This window comes from Danio rerio, chromosome 19, assembly GCF_052040795.2.
Source record: "Danio rerio strain M-AB ecotype USA chromosome 19, GRCz13ab, whole genome shotgun sequence".
Taxonomy (NCBI): domain Eukaryota; kingdom Metazoa; phylum Chordata; class Actinopteri; order Cypriniformes; family Danionidae; genus Danio; species Danio rerio.
In genome coordinates, this window is record NC_141039.2 from 15,777,316 (window position 1) to 15,800,113 (window position 22,798).

Consider the following 22,798-nt stretch of genomic DNA (forward strand, 5'->3'; position numbering starts at 1 on the left):
TTTATTATTTACTGTATGAGCTTTAATAAGCCTTGACATTGCTATCATAATTTTAGGGTTTATTTTTGTCCATTTTACCTCTTCTTATTATGACTAAACTGAAAGAAAGTCCGATTGCTGAAAGTTTTTAAGTTCTTTTGCAGTAATGGATACAAATTAGACAAATAAAACTACGTTCAGATTATGCACAGCTTGGAACATTGTTGAAATCTTTTCTGAAACTCTAGAGGAGACAGGTGTGATAAGATATTCTTTTAAGGAGACAAATGTAAAAAGTTGACACCCAAAAATAACAGTTCTGGTGTCTAGTACAGTAGCTTATACTTGCACTCTGGAAGCTTCAACTTCAGTGTGTCGTAGAAAACCATTGGTTTTGTGCATCTTATAATGAACTATGCCTATATGCAAAAGTGAAAGTGTCATGAGAGAAACAGACGTCAGAATAACTTAGCTCAAGACAAATTGGGTCAGCCCATGCCACCCACTCTCCTACTTAAATCTAAGTGGGAGAAAGTTTAAATAATTGCATATTATACAAATTTAACTTATAAGCAATATACAGTTGAAGTCAGAATTATTAGCCTCCTTGAATTATTACCCCCGTTAGTTTTTTCCTCTATTTCTTCTCTAGAGAAGATTTTTTCAACACATTTTTTAAACATAATAGTTTTAATAACTCATTTCTAATAACTGATTTAATTTATCTTTGCCATGATGACAGAAAATAATATTTTACTACAGTAGATATATTTCAAGACACTTCTTTTCAGCTTAACCCTTCTGTTGTGTTCACATCCTGCCCCTTACTTTAGTGTTCCAGGTCAAAATTGACCGATCTGTTTTAACTGCTCTTATATTAGCACAAAAATCATTTTTATCTACCAAATTTGTATTCAACATTCTTTAGCTATGAACAATGTCTCAAAGTAGTGTTTAACATGAATTTACATAATTATACATAAAATAACTGCAATGAAAATAGAAATAGGCGCTGAAAATATATTACAAAATGAACAACAGATGACAGAAATCAAAATACTTTGTTTCATTACTAATAGACAGCTCTCTAAAATAACCATCACAGGGTCTGACCAAAGAAATTGAAATTTTAATCCATCTGAAAGATTTATCAACCAGCAAAGCACAAACAAAATGCCTTTTATGCCTTTCAGTCCTTTAAGTGTACTAATATAGGTATCAATGACCGAAGGTATATACGGTGAGCATGGACACAAAACTAGCACTAGTTATACTTTGGTCATTTTTGAGAAAGATAATAACAGTCTAATATAATAACATAATTGTTGTAAGCTAAAAGTGTTCCTGACTCAGACATGGGCTGAACAGAGATTGGCAGAAAGAAAGAAAGAAAGTAAGAAAGAAAGGGAATAAGATTCCTTCTCTGTGCTTTCCAGAGAGTGAGAAATAAAAAAAAAAAATAATAAAAAAAGAAATAAAGAAAGAAAGACACACACAGATAGATTCACATAACAGACACTAACACTGTTTTATCAGTGGAGGATCCAACACTTTCATGGCAGTTCAAAACTTATTGGTTTAGTAGCTAATCCATAATTTGTACAATCTCATTCATACAGTTTTGTAGAATTTGGTTATACCCAATGACGATAGAGTTTAGTGGTGGGGTTGGGTGCTACACCTCCTTTTAAAAATCACACACTTTTGTACAACTTAACAACTGATTAATTAGCCACTAAACTGACAAAATGTAAAATAATTACGTTTCCTTGTGAGATCAGGCTGGAGGATCAGCACATAAGCACGTAAAAAAGATGTCTACCTGCAAGACATTGTTCAGTCTGAAATGAGTGACTGAATGAGTGAGTGAGTTGGTGTAGTGTGTGTGGGATGTTTTCTGATGAATAAATATAGTCTGGATACCCATTCATTTCCTATGGTGGTCACTTTTGACCGGGAACACCACAGGTGTAATAAGGTTGGTTAAAACACGCAAAATTCAATGAAAGAGGTGATCCTCACTAGTAAATGTTCAAGTAATTGGGTAACTAGGCAGGTTAAGGTCATTAGGCAAGTCATTGTATAACAATGTTTTTTTATTTTCTGTAGACTATATAAAAAAATTAAAAAATAAATTGCTTTAAAGGGCTAACAATTGACCTTAAAAATTATTTGAAAAAAATTTAAAAAACTGCTTTTATTCTAGCCAAAATAAAACAAATAAGACTTTCACCAGAAGACACTGTAAAAATTTCCTTGCTTTGTTAACGATAATTTGGGAAATATTTATAAAAAGAAATTCAAAGGGGCTCTAATAATTCTTTCTTCAACTGTATAATTATATAACTTTAATATATAGTCATTTACTTTTTAAATTACTTGTGATTTTGTCTCAGAAAACATTACATAGAGAACACCTTTTATAAATATATTCTTTTAAAGTTTATTATTACTATTATAAGTGCTCTTTTCAAAAGTATGCAAATGTGTAGTTCTTTTCACAAGGGTATATTTTTTGGTATAAGAAAAGACCAAAATGCAAACATTTTTTCACAATGCTTCACTTAGTCCCTCAAAAGAACAAAAGTCACAGGTCTTTAAACTGACCTGAGGGTGAATAATTTATGACAAAATTTTCTTTTTTTGGGTGAACTAACCCACAAATAACTAACCAAGGAGTCTCTGTTTGCTCACCCTTTAATCTCCTGCTGTCTAGGAGAAACAATTAAGACTTTAAAGAGATCTTTTTTTCCTCCACTTGCAACTCAATCAAATATTTTCTCTTCCTGCTGAAGGCCTCCTGTTTATTTTACAGAGTGTATATTTGGTCATGGTGGACTTGTGCCATGACACCACACTAACTCTTCAGACGTCTGTGTGTTTGGGTTAGTGGTGAGGGAGCAGAGAGCAGGGCTGAAGCGCACTGGACTATAGACTGGGGCTAAAGACACTACATCCATTCAGGCCTGGCTACTCATACAGGATAGAGTCGAGATTGTTTTCCAGCTCTTGTGGCAATGCCAGGAATGCTGAGCACTGGTTCCTCTATGGGAAAAGAGAAATTTTGATCCCTTCCACACTCCAGTTCATTCCTTTCTCTCCCAAGATCCTCTTTTATTTGTAAGGGGAAAGATTATTGGCGTCTGAAGGTGTAGGTGCACCAGCATACTTCAGCTTCTTTCATTTTGCAAATTTGTGAGGTCTATATAAACCTCCAGTATGTCCCGTTCCTGACACAGCACGCCTGGCACAAACCTACACACAGGAATGTTCCATTGAAACAACATCAGTTCTAGGATCACTCAGGAGTCTTCCACAACCCAAATGAATCACTTGCCAGTGTTTACTTTCCTTACCTGGAAGATACATTGTGAGTGAAATATGTCTTCTCAGGAAAAACAACAGGGAGGGGAGGATTTCAAGAGTTAAACTGCTTCACATATGCACTTACTCTACCGCTGGTGTAACTTTTGTAGTCAGGGATGACAGGGGCGATATAGATTAATTAAATAAACTAAATTGGTCGTAGTGTATGTGTGTGAATGATAGTGTATGGATGTTTCCCAGCACCACCTGTGTAAAACATATGCTGGATAAGTTGGCGTTTCATTAAACTGTGGCGACCCCTAATGAATAAAGGGACCAGGCCGAAGGAAAATGAATGAGGTTTTGTAGTCATCCTTATTAAGAGCATAGCTTTCAATGAACATTAGCATTAGAAGTATTAAAAGTTTTAACTTATTATTTTAGGCTCAAATACTTCATAAAGTATTTGGGGGGGGGGGGGGGGGCAGTGGGGGTGCACGGAGTGGTGGGAATGCCCAGGTGTCTGTACCAGTATTGTGCAGAGACTTTTAGGTGAAATTACGGGGGTTTTCCGGGAGAAATAACAAAACAAGAGATGGGTCTGAAATACGGAAGACTCCTGGGAAAAAAACAGGAGTGTTGGTAGGTATGCTCTAATGCAGACATGCTCAACCCTGTTCCTGGAGATCGACCTTCCTGCAGATTTCAGTTGCAACCCATATCAAACACACCTGCCTGTAATTATCTAGTGCTGTTCAGGTCCTAATTAATTGGTTCAGGTGTGTTTGATCAGAGTTGGAGCAGAACTTTGCAGGAAGGTCGATCTCCAGGAACAGGGTTGAGCACCACTGCTCTAATGTCATACAGTATGTGCCATTTTTACTTACAGCTTGCACCATTGCAAACTATCTTTTTGACATTAAAACTGTTGGCAGTCACTTAACAAACACAGATAAAAATAGCATTGAAAAGGCATAGCAAAAGGCATGTGCCTGACCTTATCGAATATTGCACTTGTAGGAATTTCCTGGGAAGCAAACTTTATGCGAGTAGTTAAATCATGCAACATGATTTATTAACATCCAAACTTCTCAAATTTGATAACTAGGCTGAGTCATGTAATACCAGGTCTACCAAACTTCGTTTGACCCCTTATTTTTTTTTAACTGGGTCAGATTATTAAAAAACACCAGTTTAGCTACCCACTGGTGACCTTATGAACAATGACATTGTTTGTGATTCAGCAACTGTGCATGGCACTGTAAAAAAAAAAAAAATTCTCTGTTCCCTTTTTCAGAAAATGAGGGCTGCAACAGTAACAGAGGCATACTCTTTTATGTTAGAAAGTCTGACATTATGTTGAAACAACATTATGGGGAATGTATGAAAGGCATCACGGTAGCTGAATCCATTATGCGTTTGGTGAGGTGTTTGCAAATATCATGAGCACACAAGTGGCACCAAAGGCGATTACCAGATTATAGCAGTATTTAGAATTTAGGGGCATCATAAGCAGATTTACCCTAACTGTAGTCTTGGGATTTTTATGCTATGACAGCATCTTGGCAAACTTGCCAGTCCACAACTATCTACCCAATGAGACCTTGTGACAACACACAAATATGAGCTAGCCCTAACCAAGGGGGAGCACCACCTATGAGAAAGATTGTTAGTTGGTAGGAAAGACACAAATCCATCCTATGGAGAGGGGGACTCACAGTGGCTGACTGATGCATTTGAAACCACCGAGTGGAGACACATATAGAATGAGCGGAGCAGAGGATGAACAAAAGGATGAACGAATGGAGGATGTGAGGTTTTCAATGAGCCCCCCCACATCCTCCTCTCGTTCTACATCTGCACTGTGGAGAGCATCCTGTCTGGCTGTATCACCACCTGGTATGGAAATAGTACCAGCAGCAATCGAAAAGGCCTACATAAGATTGTGCGAACTGGATAGTAGTAGGAGGTAAGCTTCCCTCCCTCAAAGACATCTACGCTAGGCGGTGCATGAGGAAAGCCAAGAGAATTATCAGTGACTCCAGCCACCCAAGCCATAAACTTTTCTCTGTGCTACCCTCAGGCAGACGGTTCCTCAGCATCCGGTCACGTACCAGCCGGCTGAAGGAAAGTTTCTTCCCTCAGACTATCAGGCTGATGAACACTTAACACACTCCACACAGCCTATTCCATACTTCTAACTGCACACCATCAATATGTAGCATGCGCTGCACTTTAACCAATCCATACTTGAAACAATACTGCCTACAACAGTGGTTCCCAACCTTTTTCTCTGGGGCCCCCCCCCCATGAACAAATACAAACATTGGAGCCCCCCCACCATATAAATACACACGCACACACATATATGTGCCGTATATATATATATATATATATATATATATATATATATATATATATATATTTACTGTATGTGTGTGTTTATGTGTATTTAGATAGGCTTTGTCTTATCTTTTCTTGGCTTTTCTTCGCCTCTGAAGAATCATTGCATTGACGTTTCTCTACCATTTTTGTTTTGATTTTGCCTTTACGAGAAGTTGGACAAGCACATTGCGCAAGTGAGCAAAATGTAAAAAATAATTTAAAGTTATTTATTTTAATTATTTTTACTATTATGTTGGAATTTTAAGCATGTGTGTTGATTTATTTATTTATTTTTTTTTTGGTACTTAAAAATACATATATAATAGTAGGGCTGATTTTGGGAAAAATCATAATCACAATTACTTTGGTCATAATTGTAATCACAATTATTCAAAACGATTATCAGTTAAAGTCAAAATTATTAGCGCTCCTGAGAATTTTTTTTTTTTTATAAATATTTCCCAAATTATGTTTAACAGAACAAGGAATTTAACAGTATTTTCTCTAATATTTTTTTTCTTCTAGGCTTATTTGTTTTATTTTAGCTAGAATAAAAGCAGGTTTAAATATTTTGAAACCTATTTTAAGGTCAATATTATTAGCCCCCTTAAGCAATATTTATTTTTGATTGTCTGCAGAAGAAACTACTGTTATACAATGACTTGCCTAATTACCCTAATTAAGCCTTTGAATTGCACTTTAATTTGAATGCTTGTATTTTGAAAAAAATATCTAGTAAAATATTATGTGCTGTCATCATAGCAAAGATAAAAGAAATCAGTAATTAGACATGAGATATCAAAACTATTATGTTCAGAAATAAGTTTAAAAAAAACTTCTTTCCATTAAACAGAAATTGGGCAAGAAAAAGGGTTGCTAATATTCAGGAGGGCTAATAATTCTGACGTCAAGTGTATACACACAGTTATTTTCCACCCTGCAAAGGAAAGAGAAATAAATACAATAGAATAAAAATATAAAACAAACTGTGCATTAAGCATCTCCACTGTAAGAAAAACACTTTAGCTACAAAAATCCTTCAGTCAAGAGCAGAGAAACATTTTCTCCTTGTTTGATTAATCATAAAAACAGGCGGCAGCAGGAATATTTTGCGCTTTCTCTTTAATGGTTTCTCTTTCACGTCTTTTAAACGTCAACTCGTTTGTTTATTACACAAATGAGGGTTAATATAAATAATCACTAAACACCGCGTTTTGACACCTATTTGACCATTAAAGCGCTCACGTTAAGATGACTTTAGATTTCTGCGCTCCTCTGCTCGTCAGTGTGCGAATGCTGACCGGCCGCATGCTTCTGACTGCGTGTGCGTGTAGCACACACACACATAGGCACGCGGTCTTTCGCAACACGTGTACAACTGGAAAGGGGGCGGTACATGATGGATATAAACGTTTATCTTGATTAATGCTTTTTTATAATTGTTTGAAATCGAAATCGCATTTTGGATTAATTGTACAGCCCTATATAATAGTGGAGCATTTTTATGCCTTTTTCTACCTCAACACTTATCCTCTCCCGCACCCCCCTTGTGAACTCTGGCGCCCCCCTTAGGGGGGCGCGGACCCCAGGTTGGGAACCACTGGCCTACAACTATGTGGAAACCTATTCATTGTACACATCGCTGTCAGTTTGGTCAGAGGGTCATGCCCAACTAAGCCTGGTTTCTCTCAAGGTTTTTTCCTTCACTTTTGTCAATTGGTGAAGTTTTGTTTTTTTAGGCTGTTGTCACTGGCTTGCTTTTTTTTTGGGACTGGAAGAGCTGCCAATCGATGGATTGCTCTTCAGTGTTTTACTAGAACTTCTATGTTAAGAATTTACTAGAACTTCTATGATTTTTGACACAATCTATATTGTAAAAGTGCTTTTGAATAATGATGAATTAAATTTCAGCAGATGGCGAGCAAGCATTCATCAGACACATATACCACTCATACAGTTGACCATCCTGAACAGCACGTGTTTTCCCTCCAGCATCCTGTCCTTAGATAAAACTTTAAATTCCCTATTACCATAGACATTATAATTTTGCTAAACAACAGTAAATATGATAAATTTTGAGTTTTAAGTCCTTCATCATGATTTCAGAAACACCCAACTTTTTTTTGGTTTAACACACCAACACTGTACAGTCATCACACGTGAAGAATCCTAGTGAAATTCTACAGACTACTAGCAACAGTATGACAGACCTTTTTTACCTTCTCACCAGTGTAAAGGTCATTATCTTTGGAACTTAGCCAATATAAGAGGAACTGTCAGGAGTGTGTTTGACAGTGTTTCCAACCACAGCAAGTTGTTGATCTTGGATTAGGTTTGAATGATCTGATTGAATGCAGTAAGCAGACACGAGTAGACACTAAAGGCTAAATAGATAGTACTACACACAAGGGGGTATATAGTATAATTAGGATTGGATCTGAAGTCTTTACTCAATAAAGTGCACCATAAACATTTTATTGGAAAATAAATAAAGGTTGTGTTAGAGTTCTACTGTCACTGTAGTGTTCATTTCAGAGGGTGGACTGCTGTGAATTTTATGTATAGGTACAATTGTTTGTTTTGCAAACGACATATTTTTACAATGAGGCGAGTGAATTGGTTATGGCAAGAAAGCACTGCTGGTTGTGTGACTTGATTTGAACCCTCATTCAGAGCTGTCAACAGATCATTACTGGCAAGAAAATTTGACGTTTGCTGAATACATAGTGTTCTAGAGATTAAACCACAGGCGGAGGAAGATGATGAGCCAGGAGATTCTGACATCAGAGTGAAGTCGTTTCTGCAGACATCTGATGGCACACCACTGCTAGATAAATATGAACTCCAGATTTGAGATTATGTGATAAAAGTACTCTATGTTCCAAGAAGATCATCAGAGATGAGTCAAGTACTAAGAGTAGGCAACTGGATGTCATTTTATTCAAAGTTTAATACACATCTTTTGCTATATCTCAAATGATTTGGGGGAAATTTCTCACATTATATGAGGGTTGAATCTTTAACCTCTAAGTTATCTGATTTGACCTTTAGCCACACTGACCTCAAGACCAAAAGGTAGAAAATTTGTCAGAATATGTCAGAAGTAGTCTGCTATCTCTTTTAGTGCACATGTGAGGGTAAAGCAACAATCTGAAGAGAATTTTGCATGCATAAAAGTGCCATTCTTGTGTGTTGGAGTTGAGAAAATTGGAGAAAAGAAAATGAAACTTATTCATGCAAGACTACTCAACACACATACTCTTTTAATAATGCTATAAAAAGTGTTAAATAGTTACATTTATATTACATTTAAAATAAACATATTCATTCATTTTATTTTCGGCTTAGTTCCTTTATTAAGCAGGGGTCGCCACATGCTTTTCCAGCATATGTTTTACACAGCGGATGCCCTTCCAGCCGCAACCCATCACTGGGAAACCCATACACACTCATTCGCACACATACATACACTATGGACAATTTGGCCTACCTAATTCACCTGTACCGCATGTCTTTGGACTGTGGGGAAAACCGGAGCACACAGAGGAAACCCACATGAACGCGGGGAGAACATGCAAACTCCACACATAAACGCCAACTGACCCAACCGAGGCTCGAATCAGCAACCTACTTGCTGTGAGGCGACAGCACTACCTACTGCGTCGCCCTTAAATAAATATAATTTAATAATATTTTATTAAGTGAGCAACTCCATAATTACAAATGAGTAATTAGAATTAAATTTAAATACCTGATGTAGAGGTTTTACCAGAATTTAAAGTATATTTTAAGTTATAAAAATATATAAGTTCAGATATTTTTTTTCTCGATTGTGAACACACATGCACACACATGCACGCACGCACGCACGCACGCACGCACGCACACACACACACACACACACACACACACACACGCACACACACACGTAGCAGCTTTTTGTAGTCCACATTTAAACCTTTAGACTTGCACTATAATATCAAAGTTTGCTTTGAGAACACTCTCATTACAGTTGTGATCAAAACCAACATTTAACTTTATGATGCGTCTGTGTGCCAACAGGGTAAAAGAGAGGAAGAGGAAAAAGAGATGTGCGCTTCAAAATGACCAAAAGAATAACACTAAACCAGCAGTGAAGTCTCGCTGTGGGCCGTGAGCCACACACTGATTACTATGATCTTTTATCAAAACAGATATTTGTTCTGCTGTGTCTTTTCATACTGTATGTTTGCGTGTGTGAGCTGTATGCATCTATGCATTATATGAGAGCTTCCCTAATGCATGTTCCACCTCATTAAAACACTGCAGAATGAATGGTGGTTATAAAAAATGAAATATTTTTGTTTTGTTTTAATATTGGGTATGATCTGAATGATTTCTATGGTTGTGCAAATGGGTTTTCCAATGTATGTCGATAAACAGCTCTTCATATAAACCTCAAGGTAACAAGGGGCTGTTCACATTGTGTCTCAAAATAGCAATGTGTGGCTTGTGCACGCTAATAGGGACACACTTCAGCAAGTTGAAAACATTGTGTTGTGCTAGTTACTGAAAAATAGTAATGAGCTACAGTTACTAGTTACTTAATTCAAAAAAACTTATTTACTTTATCAATTATTTACATTAAAATTAATAAATTACTGTTAAAAGTAAATTTTGAGTTACTTTTCCAAAGAACATTTTTAATGCTCATATTAATGGCTTTATACCATCAGCCCCGTGCAGAGACTGTCCAAAGTGCATGTGCAGGGGTGTGGGGGAGTAGGGAGTGGTTGCTGCGCGTGCGGACTAAAGAGCGGTGTTACCTCACAGCAAGAACGCTGCTGGTCCAACCTCCTATTAGACGGTTGCCATTTCTGTGCGGAGTTTGTATGTTCTCCCCATGTTCGCATAGGTTTCCTCCGGGTTCCCCGGTTTCCTCCCACTGTCCTAAAACATATACTATAGCCATTCGAATAATACAAATGATCACCTAAAACACCCTTAGTTAACACTTCTCACACTATGACAAGCAGGGGAGTTCTCGAGACCTACCTGAGCTCAAACTCCCCTCTTGTCAGGAGGGAACCCCAGGTTTACGGATATTATGAGCACAGGGCTCTCTCCCGGGACAGCATGCCAAATATGCTTATTCATCATCAGCTAAGTGTGAATTCTTTAATTCACAGTTTTAAAGGGGTGGTCCAGAATGTAATTTTAAGGCTTGGTTGTGTAAATAAGATGCAAAGCAATGTGTGCTCATGTTTCACTTGCAGGAAATTGTTTTATTTTTTCATATATCTTACTTTGATTATACACAGCTACTCAGCTAACATGAAAACGACTGTCATATTTCCTAGTTCCTCTGAAAGGCCCGCCCTCAAGTGACTCTGATCGGTCATCGTCATAATGTGCAGTGATTCACGGATCGGCTCCACGTCACGCCCGGACAAGCACATGCATTTTGTGTAAACAGTCAGTCAGTCAGTCAACAAGTGTCTGTAACGAGTGAAAATTGGATGCGGCTCCTTTAAGAGTGCTTGTGTACCATTGTGCGTGTGTGTTTATGTGTGTATACTATGAAGTATCTGTAACACGAGAAGAGTATGTGTGTGTGTTTACAGCAGTTTGACTGATAAATATGCATTTGTAGCTAAATCGTTAGCGGTGGTGAACATAATTTCCTGTTGTTTACATCTTTGTTACAACATACCTTTAAGGCTAGACACTGTACATGATCAATTTTAACAAATTAAAACACTTACAGGTCGTGGCTCAGAGTTCACAGTGTCTCCTTGCTCCATCTTTGAGGAGATTTTAGCCCAATCCAGCACTGAACTGGGAGAGATTCTGTAAGCTGCGTTTTGTCAAATCATGCTTGCTATGTATTTTATAGTTCTCTGGAACATAATTAATATTGAACTTTAAGCACTTCTGTGTTTGGGTCGTGTCATTTGGAAGCCCAAATACAGAAACAGAGAATCTCTGCGAAAACAGCAGGATGGCATTTCTCCCTCTGCAGTAACGTTACAGCGCCTCTGGCCATGGCCCTTACCTGCGCAGTGTGAGTGCGCAATAAACGAACCTTTGTGATCTCACAGGGGGCGAAAGTATTTTTTGTAGTCTCCAAAATTCGTTCATTGTAGGCTTTGCTAAGCTAACTCTGTAAAAAGTCTCCCTTTGCATTGAACTTTGAGCATTTTACATTCAGAGTTGCTGTTTATGTTCACATAGCTACATTACACATCAACTAAAGTTTAAAATATGATATCATAGTGGACCACCCATTTAACTAATTTGCATTCTCACAACTAAAACTCAAGACAGACTTAAACAAAAAGTGATTTTTAAACACTAACTTAAGACAGACCAGCAGCACAAAAATAAAAATATCACAAGGTGATAAACCAGCTGAGTAACATATTCAGAAACAAAAAAGGCAAAAACTAAAGTTACTTTAGCGTCATAAAAGTTGTTCTATTTAACCATTTAACCCCATTTCACAGCTTGAGTATGAAAACTAGCAACAATATACAACAAACCCAAAGCTTTTATGAAATAAATAAATGGAAGTCTGAATTATCTTTCAGAAGTAACAAAAACATAACTGCTGCTCAAAAATGAAATCTTTGAGCAAATTTCAAACTAACCACTACTTATGGAAAGTTAGCTGTGTATATTAAAAGAGCAAAATCTGCTGTTGTATAACAGCTATAAAAATATGCAAAACAATATAAAAATAAATCACAACATTTATTCTAAACAATACAACATTATACTGTAAATTTATATAACATGTTATGATATATACCAGGGTATCATAGGGGTGTATTGGGTAGCAAGAAGGCAGTGGTTTGAGCCTCGGCTGGGTCAGTTGGCATTTCTGTTTGGAGTTGGCATGTTCTCGTCGAGTTAGCGTTGGTTTCCTACAGGTGCTCCGGTTTCCCCCACAAGTTTAAGGACATGCACTGTATGCATGTGAATGAGTGTGTATAGATGTTTCCCAGTGAAACAGTGGAAGAACATCCACTGCGTGAAACTTGCTGGATAAGTTGGCACTTCATTCCGCTGTGGAGAACCCAGATTAATAAAGGGACTTAGTTGAAATAAAAACGAATAAATGAAATATAACAGAAATGTGTCTCTGACTCTACAAAACTAATTAAGTTTTTTATACACATAACAAATTTGTACTTATTTAAAACAGCAAACATAGTAGTATTAATAATAGTAACATTAAAAGTCTCTTGGTCTTTCTCACACGCAAACTCTATGTACCTTTTTTATGTAACTATGTATCTAGGTACCTCATGATGTCTTTTCTTTACAGTGATTGGTTAGCATCCACAATGCAATCCTACAATGCATCGACGCTGTGAAAAGGAAGATGTGTGTTAGACTGCAGCCAAAATTAATTAACTTAAAAAGTAAAGGACAAACGCATCATATTGTTACGATAACGGACTTACTATATTTAAAAAGTAATGCATTACAATATTAGTTACTGTCAAAAGTAATGCTGTTACAGTAATGCTTTATTAGTAATGCGTTATTGCCCAACACTAAAAACATCACAACTATTTTTGATTAAACTGCTAAAAATGCAAGATTTAGGGAGCATGCAAAACTCTGAATGCTAATAGAAAACTGCTTTAAAAAGGCAGTAATGAAGAAACGTTCGAGGTTACAGAAGTAACCTTTCGTTCCCCGAGGAGGGGAACAGAAGTGCCATAGAGTGGATTGATTGAAATCCACGAAATGGGAGGATTCGGTTCAGAAGCCACTTGTCTGAAAGAGTATTGAACGGGCCAATGAATGCAATGAATTGGCAGCGTAAGCTTGCACAGGTGTACTTCATTGCCAATTATGCCAGCATATAAGCACACCTGGAGCGAGCAGACACCATCCTTTTAAGCTGAAGAGACTTTCAAACAGCTAAGGGACAGTCATTATGGCGACGGAGTATGGCACTTCCGTTCCCCTCCTCGGGGAACGAAGGGTTACTTCTGTAACCTCGAACGTTCCCCTTCGGTTGGGGAACTTCAGTGCCATAGAGTGGATTGATTGAAATCCACGAAATGGGAGAAGTATGGAAAGTGCCATAATGAATGCACATTACCAACGCCCCCGATGAGGGGATTGTCAAGCAAGCGTGACGCACCCACATCATGGGAGGCGCGGTCCTCCAACGTGTCCCTGGCCCTAATTTATCCTACTTCAACAGAAGTTTTACGGATTTAGATATATTTTTGGGAAGTCGTGAGCATCTAGATAATTCTAGGAAAATACGACAGTACGTTGGGAAGCGTGCAATCCCGATAGGGAGGACGCTGCGGAGGCCATCCGTTACCCAAGGGGGGATAGATGGCAGAATTTACATATGGACTAGCTCTAAAAAGGGGGAGTACGCATAGCAAAAGAGTGGTTAGCGGGGAGGGAAGACACGGGTCCGCCCGGGGGGGGGGGGACTTAACCGTGGCGGAATAAGCATATGGGATCGCCTAGTGGGGATCACGCATAGCAGGCACCTTTACCCAAAACGCGGGCTGACCAGCGGGCAGACCTACAACGCAGTGGGCCAGCAAGTGACTCCTCCGCTGAGTCAGTGCTGGGGGCCACGGAGGAATCTGCAGGGCTCACCTGACGGGGAACTTTACTGACAGATAAAAAGGCGCACGTACCTCCGTGTTAGGGAGAATGGCGCAGCAAGCGTGTTTCAACACCCTACCGAATTGTTTCCTCAATCACCAAGGGTTACCTAATACCCTTGAGGAAACCGGCTCCACTCGCAGATTGTAAAACCTTGCAAATGTGTTGGGTGTCACCCCCGCAGCTCTACAGATGTCTGTTAGAGGGGCGCCGCGTGCGCGCGCTCGAGAGGATGCGAAGCTCCGAGTGGAGTGCGCACGCGCTCTCGGGGGACGCGGCTCATCTCGGCTCTGATAGTGAAAGAAAAGCATCCACAATTTAGTGGGAACTTATTTCGGTACGGCACTTCCCTGCTGCCGACCGCTATAACAGACGAAGAGCTGCTCAGATGATCTAAACTCTGAGTGCGGTCCGGATAATACGCAAAACGCGAACTGGACAATAAAGAAGGGCTGGGTCTGCCTCCTCCGAGGGCAGCGCTTGCAGGCTCACTACCTCGTATTAAAACGGAGTGGTAGGAACCTTGGGCACATATCGCGGGCGGGGTCTCAGGACGTGAGAGAAAGCCAGCCCAATTACAGGCACGAGTCACTGACCGAAAAATGCCTCCGGGTCCCCGACCCTCTAATCGATATCAACGCGACCAGCAGAGCTGTCTTCAGGGACAGAAAGATACTGAGTCGAGGATCGAAGGGATCTGACGCAGCTTGTGTAGCGAGGGCGAGATCCTAAGAGGGCATGAGAAGGGGGCGAGTTGGATTAATTCGCTTAGCGCCCCTGAGGAACCGGATGATGAGGTTATGCGTTCCCACGGTGCTGCCAGCCACCGCGTTATGAGAGCGGAGATGGCAGCCACGTAACCTTGAAAAAAAGGTTAAAGAAAGCACAACGCTGATCTGGCAAATTACGGGGGTCTTCTCAGCGAGAGACACACCATTCAGTGAATAGACTCCACTTCAGGGCATAGGCACGCTCGGGGAGGGGGCTCTAGCCCGAGTGACGGTATTAGCCACCGCAATCGGAGGTTACCTAAGTCTTCCTCGCGTCTAATGACCTCCAAAGATCGGCGAGGGTGCCAGGTGGTGCCCTGTCCCTGAGAGAGTAGGTGCTCTCTCGAAGGGACTGCCAGGGGAGGGCTATCGCGAGGGAGAGCTCTGACATCCAGGTCCGGTTGAGCCAGAGGGGCGCAACCAGCAACCTGTTCCTCGTCCTCCCTGACCTTGCACAGTAACTGCGCGAGCAGGCTCACTGGGGGAGAGCACTCGGTCAGGGAAAAAACAACTGGCAATGAGCGATCTCGGGGGAAGCAACAGATCGATCTGGGCTTCCCTGAATCGCGCCCATATCAGCTGAACAGACTCGGGGTGGAGTCTCCATTCTCCAGGACGTAAGGCTGCCGTGAGAGCGCATCGGCTGCACGGTTGAGCTTGCCTGAATATGAATGGCGTGCAGCGATTTCAGCTGCGGATGACTCCAGAGGAGCAGACGGCGGGCGAGCTGAGACATGCGGCGAGAGTGCATACCCCCCATACGGCTGATATACGCCACCGCCGCCGTACTGTCCATCCTGACCAGTACGTGTTGCCGCTCCAGCACCGGAAAAAAACGGTGGAGAGCGAGGAACACTGCCAACAGCTCCAGGCGATATGCCAATGCAACTGGGTACCTTTCCACAGGTCCGCAGCCGCATGCCCGCAACGCACAGCCCCCCAGCCCGTGTTGGAAGCGTCTGCTGAAACAACAACAAGACTGGACGCCTGTTCTAGAGACACCCAGGCCTGTAGGAACGAGGGGTCGCTCCAAGGGCTGAGGGCGCGGCGACACAGCGCAGTAACAGAGACTCGGTGTGCGCGCGCGTGCCATGCGCGTCTGGGGACTCGATCGTGAAGCCAGTGCTGAAGTGGTCTCATATAGAATAATCCGAGCGGCATGAAGCGGCTGCGGATGCCACATGCCCCAGGAGCCTCTGAAATAGTTTCAGTGGGACCACTATTTTACTGTCGAGCTCTCTCAGACAGTACAGCATCAGCTGAGCGCGCTCTCCGGAGAGGCGCGCTGCCATGGTGACCGAGTTCAGCTCCAGCCCGAGAGAAGAGATCCTCTGCACGGGGGCGAGTTTGCTCTTTTCTCGGTTGACCTGAAACCCCCACAGGTGGAAGTGCCAGAGCACTTTGTCTCTGTGCATAATCAATTGCTCCGAGAGAGGGCAAAAATCAGCCAGTCGTAAAGAAATCAAGTATGCAGATGCCCGCGAGCCGAAGGGGCGCTGAGGCACCCTCCGCGGGCTTGGTGAGGACCCGCGGAGACAGAGAGAGCCCGAAGGGGAGGGCTTTGTATTGCCAAGCTCGACCTTCAAACGCAAACCGCAGAAACTGACGGTGGCGAGGAAGAGTGGAGAAATGGAAATACGCGTCCATCAGGTCTAATGCTGTAGACCAACCCAGAGGACGAACGCACCGGAGGATGCGCTTCTGCGTGAGCATTCTGAACAGCAGCTTGTGCAGGCAGCGGTTCAAAACGTGCAGATCTAGGATTGGCCGTGACCCACCGCTCTTTTTGGGCACGATGAAGTGTGGGCTGTAAAACCCGCTCTCCATCTCGGCTGGAGGGAGCGGCTCGATTGCATCCTTCGCCAGGAGGACAGCAATCTCCTCTCACAAGACAGGGGCGGACAGGGGGCTGACCCTGGTGAATACACACCCGCGACTTGGGGAGCCGTTTCGCGAACTGAATCGCATAGCCGAGTCTGATTGTGCGTATGAGCCACCGCGAAGAGCTGGCCCGCGCTAACCAGGTAGGCAGAGCTCCCGCTAATGGACTCATCGCTACAATCGCTGACGTACCAGCAGTGGGGCAGCGCGGAGTGGGTGTGCTGATCCGGGAGGCTTGCGGGTCCCACGGAAAAGCTGGAGGTGAGATATTTGCTCTCACTCCGAACCCGAGCTCCGGAGGGGAGGCTCGAGGGATGGGAGAAAGGAGACCGTCCTCCCAGCGCTCATGAGCCACTGGCGAAACGCACCGAATCTGCAAGCTAGAAAGCATAGCGTCCCAGACTGGCAGATTTCGGGCTGTCACATCCAGGGAAGTGGAAAGTGCCCTTTCATAATGTTTTCATGGCAGTAAAAAGTGCCGTTTTGAAATGGGGCCCCGCCCTCCAGCGGGGAAAGAGCAAGTTCCCTCTTCTCCAGATGGCCTGTCCCAGGGACGCTTCGCGGTCCGTTGCCAGACTTAGCGGCGTTCTGGGCAGGGGGGCTGCCTGCTTCCGAGATGCCCGACGCGCTTGCTTCGCCAGAGGCGTGAGCGGGGGCGGAGCAGCTCTCGTAGACGGGCGCCTTCGGCGAGGAGCAGGTATGAATGGCACGGCGGGCGGAGCGGGCTACGGACCGCCGATAAGACATCACCCATCAACTGCTCTCTCACCGCCTTGAATTCCTGGGTGAATTCACAGACGGTGTCGCCGAACATGGCTTGGGATATGGGGAAAGTCAAGAAAGCGGACTTTGTCGACTTCCTGATATCAGCCAGGGTGGCGCTCCTGGATCACTAATGTGGACATCGTCCTCCCCAAAGCACACGCAGCGGACTCAGTAGTCCGAAGAGCTAAGTCGGCGGCGGTGCGAAGCTCGTAAGCCTGGGTTGGACCCACCCTCGTGCAGCTCGGCCAGCGCCTGCGCTAGGTAGCTCTGGTAGGTGGCTATCGCATGCAAGGCGGAAGCAGCCTGGCCTGCAGCTATGTAAGCTCTAGCTCCGAGGGAGGTAGATAACTTACAGGCTTTGGATGGGAGACGAGGCGGACCCCGCCAAGAAGAGGCGCCGCGCGGATTTACCGCCATCGCGCACTCAACCTGAGGAATCGCCACATACCCCCTGGCTGTTCCACCGTCAAGAGTGGTTAGGGTGGAGGGACACGCAGCACGAGCAGAAAAAAGTGCTTTACAAGACCGCGTGAGCCTACTGTGCACCTCCGGGAAGAAGGGAACGCCCCTCTAGTCGGTCCGGCCGCGGAGCTGGGGGATAAACCATCTCCAACCCATGGCCGAAGCAGCCCGGGAAAGCACGGCTAACATGTCCGTTTCAGGATCCGTAGTGACAGCGCTCACCAGCCCAAAGAGGGCGAGCGGGTCTGGATCATCATCGGACAATGAAAGCCCACCCTCCGATGCCACGGTGGACGTCTGGTCTCCGGTGTCATCGGGCGTAAGGGCTACCATCTGTTAGACGGATCGCTTCCCCCGCCCGAAGCTTGGATGGAGCGCTTAGAGGAGCGGGAGGTCCGCGGGCCCGTGGGCGACGGATTATCTCTCGCTGAAACCCTCAGATCTGCCCGAGTGCCCGCTGCAGAGCAGGGGACAACTGGGGTGGTTCGCCCTTTTGCAAAGGCTAGCCGCGATCTTTACTGCGCAACAGTCATGGCATCGCAATGACAGGAACTGCCCGCGAGCAGCGCATTAATATGCTGGACCCCCCAGACATGCAACGCAGTGCTCGTGCCCATCATCCGAGGACAGGAAACCACCGCATCCAGAAATGCACAGTCGGAGCGCCGTCCTGAAAAGGACGTGCTGCACGACTGTGTTGCTCTTTCTGTGAAGTTTGCAACTTTATACGCACCGCTCTGGAGGACCTGACCCAAAGAACGCCAGGCAAGGGAGAAACCCAGCTCGACCGTCTGCCGCTGCGTGTACACACTCTGGACCGGGAGAATGCTCTCGTTCGCTCAGAATCGCTGGTCACTGCAGGAGGAACCCTCATCGACTCGATCAGAAAGTCTCTGAAGCGAAAAGGATGGCGTCTGCTCGCTCCAGGTGTGCTTATATGCTGGGATAATTGGCAATGAAGTACACCTGTGCAAGCTTACGCTGCCAATTCATTGCATTCATTGGCCCGTTCAATACTCTTTCAGACAAGTGGCTTCTGAACCGAATCCTCCCATTTCGTGGATTTCAATCAAGTTCCCCAACCGAAGAGGAATGATTATTATTCACCAGAGCAATAAACAGTTCCATGATCCTATCGCCTCCGGGCATCTTCTTCAATGTTCGCTACCATTGACAGTTTTGCGCTTGAGCGCCTCCAAGTTTTGTTTACTGTGATTTCAGCAGCTCTGTGCACGTTAACAAAAGTGCCAATCTGATTGGTGGAGAAGGTTTTGACGCAGTGCCCTTTATTTAGTCAAAAGGATTAAACGTCAACAGATAACGCGAGGAAAAAAAACCGTCTCGGTCTGCTTGGGCCTTTATAATTGTTGAATTATTTTATAAAGTTTCAGAATACTGTATACAGTTCCCATCCAAGATGGCAACGATGAACGTGCAATGCTGTCTGTTTTTATGTTTGCACTACTTTTATTAACCACTGTTTCAGTTTTAAGCTGTGATGCTACACTTGACTGTTCAACTTTATTGTAGATTCGCACTGTTGTGGCAATGCCTAGTGATACATGTGATCTATGTAAACAGCAAAGGGATTTTTCACCCTCATCTCTCTTTTATAGAGGACCTACCACGCCGGATACACATGCATAGCAAGTGTGAAGGCATTACTTTTTGTTGTAGAATGGACTTGCAGTCACTAAACAACTGCACGCAGCATGCTGGTTTTCTCCCAGGATCTGAGTTTGTGCAAAAATTCACTCCTGGGCTGTGTCCAGTGGAAGGTTCATATTAATATCAATGGCTATGCCCTATCACCTCTAGATTATTTGCTACACCTGTGAAGTTTTACTCCCACCCTCGCCGTGGTGGTGTAAACCTTTGCAATCTCTGCCCACTTTGCTGTAAATCACAATGAGAAGTAACTATATCACAGTTGACGATTACCCTCAAAAATTACTTCTTTAATTTGCAAGCACTAGATTTCCTTTGCATCACTGAAACTTGATCTAAGCCCAGTGAGTCATTCCCACTATCTGAACTGTTGCCTCAACGCTGTAACTATTTAAACTCCATGCAGATGTTGGGCCGCAGCAGTGGCCTTTGCTGCTGTTTTTAAAGACACATTTTACTGTCGCTCTTTATCTACTGGCTCATACAACAGTTTTGAGGAGCAGCTTATTCAATTATATTTAGTTAATCCTAGTTACCTTTGCTTTTGTTTTATGTCCTCCTTAGTATAATATGAACTTTCATAGAGAGCTTGCAGTTTTAATCAGGGACTCTGTTACCAGACATGAGAAAATACTCTTGTTGGATGATTTTAACATTCATGTATGTTGTCCTTTTAAAATTAGATAGTCTTGTGACTTTACTCAATGGATCTCTGGTCCTACACACATTCATGCACTTGATTTGATTTTAACTCATGTTTTTTTTTTCTGTTTCTAATATTGCAATTAGTAGTGCATACTTTTCTTATCACAATTTAGTTCTTTGTACTGTCCCTCCTAAGAGTAACATTTTTAGAAATCCATCATTGCACACCTAACTTGCCATTTTACCCAATGTCCAGAGAAGAATTTTCTGCCTACAGTGAAGTGCACAACTCATGCACATCCTAATCTATTTACTTCTACTTGTGCCAACATTATAAATTCTATCCTTGAAGTGTGAAAACAATAAGCCTGCACCTGCGCCCTGGCACACAAAAACTACTCAGACCCTGAGATGGACATGCAGACAAGCTCAATACGAATGGAAGAAAGACAGGCTGCACATTTCTTATGATCTTATGATGGATTCCATTTTTATGTTTCAGAAAGTTGCAAAAGCAGCAAAATGCAAATATCTTGCAGAACTTATTACTAACAGCTGTAACAAAGCTCAATTTTTGTTTTCTACTATAAATTCTGCTTTAAACGCTTCTCTAATTTTATAGCCAACTATTTCTCTTTGTAATGACTTTGGAAAGTTCTTTGTTGAGAAAATCACAACATTAAGATCACAGTTGCCTTGCTCAGCATACATTTTTCATGATGTTCCTCAATGCTCTTCCGCTTGGTCTGAGTTTCAGTCTATTGATTTGAACTCATGTAATGAGATTGTTATTCATTTCAAACCTTCGATCTGCCCTCAGGATTTAATTCCACATTTTTTCTTTAAACTAATTATGGATACAGTTGGTCCTGGTCTGCTACTGGTTATCAACAAATGTTTGTCTACTGGCTCCTTTCCTAACTGTTTCAAATGTGCTGTAGTGACACAATATCTTAAAACCCAAACCTCAATCCAGCCAATCGTCCTATTTCTATTCTAGCTTTTATTTCAAAGATCCCTGAGAAAGTTGTTTTGACTCAATAACAAACATATCTGACTTTATGTTCGGTCCAAGAGACAATTCAATCTGGTTTTAAAGCATTACATAGCACTGCACTTTTAAGTTTTTCAAGCAATATTTTTTACAGAATCAGATTTTGGAAAATCTATAGCTTTAGTCTTAATAAACTAAGTTCTTCTTTTGACCTCATTGACCACAAGGTCCTGTTGACACGCTTAGAGACAGCTGTGGGCCTTTGTGGCATAGTTTTATGGTGGTTTCTTTAATATCTGACCAATAGATGTTTTTGTTTGACATTGGCCATCAATACTCATCCAGTATTCCTCTTAGTTGTGGGACTCTATCATACACCCGCAAGATAAGCCGCAAGATGTGTTGCTATTTGTAAATCAACGCAGCCTTAATTTTCTCATCTTCCGCCACATTGTTTAAATAGCAAATCCATTTGCGCCCTTTGTGGACTCATGGGTGTTTCGGTTTATAGAAAATAGGCGTGTTAAGGCGCATTTCTGGCGTGTTGCTATTTTGGGGAACGAAAATAGACTATGTAAGAGACCAGCTGAAAGCAGGTCTAAAGTCCAGCGCAGAGCGCGTTAGTTGTGCGCCTCGCTTAAACATTGCTTAAAACACGCAGGATGTACAGCAATAAATAAAGATCTTTACAAATGAAAATAATTAAATGATTAAAATATTTAAAAATATGTATTATTTTCTACATAAATATAAAAACAACTGGATTCATGTTTTCATCTCAAGGGACTTTTTTAGTTAATTCTTTTGTAAAATGTTATTATGTTAAATGTTATTATTAACATTAAAGGCCACCGTGTAAATAGCAAATCCACCATGGCGTGACGCAACTGACTCTTAAAGGGAATGGGAGATGAGACTGATTGGTTTATTCTCAGAACACACCCATAACTTATTAAGCGAATAAGCTCAACCCTGTTAGACCATGTGCCGCAGTGCAGAGCGTATTTTTTTTGCCTTTAAAATTGCAGAAGTGGATTCGGACACGACCTTAATGCTTTTGCATCCTGCACTTTAGACTTTGCTAGATCGTTAAAATAGAGCCTGTGGAGTTCTACAGTGATCAATCCTTGGGCCTGTATTGTTCCTCACAAGTTACAGTGGGTAAGAAAGCGTGTGTTTGACGAAAAAAAAAAAAAAAAAGATTAGTACTGTTGTAAAATCCTGCTGTTACCATTACAGAGAACTGTCTAAAGTCAAGCCTTTTTTATCCCAGAGAAATTTCCAAACAGTGATTCATGCCTTTATAACAACTCGT

General features: G+C 42.3%; 1 long non-coding RNA gene across 1 annotated transcript; it reads right to left on the reverse strand.

The window, feature by feature from the left end:
- Positions 1-11,981: 11,981 nt before the first annotated feature.
- LOC141379045 (uncharacterized) lies at positions 11,982-21,071 on the reverse strand. Its single transcript, XR_015516622.1, has 3 exons — positions 19,284-21,071; positions 12,957-13,022; positions 11,982-12,717 (listed from the first exon to the last, which is right to left on the reverse strand). It is a non-coding gene; the product is annotated as an uncharacterized LOC141379045 (long non-coding RNA).
- Positions 21,072-22,798: the final 1,727 nt, after the last annotated feature.